Raw genomic sequence first — 2,364 nt, 5'->3', positions numbered from 1 at the left:
CACTTACCTACCAGGGCCTCAGTTAGGATGGCTCCTGACGCTGACCAGGTGAACACCCCCGTTTGCCCCGGGGGGTCAAGAAGAACATCCCTGGGAAGAAGTCACCCCGAACGACAAAAAGGGAAAATTAGTGAAGCACGGGGTCCTATTCTGACTAGATTGCCAACAGCATTCAATAGTAAATGCCACGACTACTCTGTTACAGACGAGAAAACCCTGTTCTCCCAAACAAACAACGAGGAGATTTATGGGCATGCCTGAAAATTTCCCATGAGGAACTTTTTGTAACTAAGGAGCAGGTGCCATCTTGAGTTGAAGGCATCAAGTTGACAGACACTTAGTACAGCAAACTCTTCAGCAGAGCAATTAATTGCTGCTTATTTGAACAGCAGGGGAGAGAAAATGACAGTCGAAGGGAAGACAAGAAAAGCAGAACTGCAATCAGCAGACTTTTCTTCCGTCTATCCCGAGAAAGTCGTGTTTCTCTGTTCTAATAATTCTATGCCCTTTTCTACATGAAACTCAGACCAAGGCTGAAAAAAAAAAAACTAGAAAAAACGGAGAGAAGCTTCTTAGAACTTCACGTGATTTTCCCAAACCGATCCCAGAAAAGCAGAACTCGGTAGAATGTACTCACCTCGAGGCCTTTGGTCTTTTTTTCCATAAGCTTCGTCACCTGATTGAAAAAGCAGAGTAGACTTGGTATTTAGGCTCACAACAGGAAAACTTCACCTTCATTTCCTAAAAGAAACTACATTAATTTGCACATCTGCAGGTGTTTATCCAGATGTTAAAGTCTTTCAGCTTTTCAGACGGTGAGAACGCCCTGCTAAGGAAGGCTGAAAAATGTTCGGACCCTGCACAGCTCAAAGACCACCTTGATTTTGTCTGTGTTCCAGTCCCCGGCTAAAGAAACGGCAGAACAACCGCAGTTGTTGTTCCCTGCCTTTTCCCTAAGAGGTTTTGCCAGGTGCTGGGGCCAGCCCAGGCACTGCCGGGGCAGCCCGAGCTTTCTGCGGTGGCCCCTTTTGTCCGGGAGGAACCTCTGTCCCTATTCGATTCTGGAAATCGGACTGGCAAGGCAAGCCAAGTCACCGGCAGAATTCTGGACCTTTGGTCTCCTCAGAGCGCCCACGGCGAGGGGAAAAAGAACCTTTGGGTCACTGTCCTGAGGACGGAAACGAACAAAACAACACCACCGGACCGAATTCACCCGCAGAAGCCCAAATTCACCGAACGCCTGCTGAACTCAGCAGGAACACACTCCCTCAAGCCCAAGGCACCCTTAGGACGCCTCCGAGTCGGGCTCGAAGCCCGGAGCAGCCCGGCAGTGACCGAACACCGCCGCTCTCCGCCCCGACCGCCGGGCCCTGCCTCGCAGTCGCCGCCTGGCGGACACGGCCGGGAGCGGCACTGCAGCCGCGCGCCCTCCCCTTGCGAGACCCGCGGCGCCTTTCGCGAGGACGGGCCTTTCTTCCCTAAAACCTGCCCTTCCCTAGGAAAAGCTGAGCAATTCACAGAGTTGCTGTTTTTATCCCGGCTTCCCAAAGGATTTCTCTCTCCCGGCGGCGGCAGCGGCAGCAGCAGCAGCAACGCTCCCCGGGAAGCCCTGACCGAGGCTGGGAATTGACACACAAGCCAAGAGCATTAACTCGGCCCCAAAACACTCCACAACAAACCAATTTAGAGTCACCTTTGCCTCCTCCCCCCCGCGCAGGCACAGGCTTTGGGATTCCAAGGCAAACCCCGAGAGGACCAGAGAGCAGCAGCCCCTCAGCCCCAGCACGGCCTCCCCCGGGCTCCCCCGGCCGGGAACCGGCCCAGCCAGCCCCTGCTGTGCAGCACAGCACGCGGGGGGATGACTTTTGGGACCCCTCCCTGGCCGCTGCAGGGCAATGCAGGCGTTGGGGCCAAGTCCTGCCCGGCCCCCAGGCACTGCAGACAGTTCAGCCCCAGCAGCAGCAGCAGCAGCAGCAGCAGCAGCTGTTCTGCCTCTTGCTCCCCTCTCATTTGGGACCGAACGGTGAGGAACAAGCCCCGGGCACAATCGGCACGGAGCAGCAAGGCCTGGGCTCACCAGAGGCCCGGGCCTGCCTACTCCAGGCTCTGGGCTTCCTTTGCTTTCTTCCGCCGCAATTCTCCTGCCCCGGCAAGCGTTAAAAGACAGACTGCCCGCTGAGACGTGCCCCGAAACAGCCGTCAGTTCCAAGGGCAGAAAATCTCAGGGCCACACTTCGAAACCCTGCCGTGAGGCCCCCGGAGAAGCCAAGGGGAGCTGGGATTGCCTGCAGTCCCAGGTAACCAAGGGGAAGGTGGCAAAGGGGCAGAGAGCAAACCCCCCCCCCCAGCCGCTTCTCCCTGCAA

The sequence above is a fragment of the Lepidothrix coronata genome, unplaced genomic scaffold, assembly GCF_001604755.1.
Source record: "Lepidothrix coronata isolate B3197 unplaced genomic scaffold, Lepidothrix_coronata-1.0 Scaffold359, whole genome shotgun sequence".
In the NCBI taxonomy this organism is placed as follows: domain Eukaryota; kingdom Metazoa; phylum Chordata; class Aves; order Passeriformes; family Pipridae; genus Lepidothrix; species Lepidothrix coronata.
Note: the sequence above shows the minus strand (reverse complement) of the source record.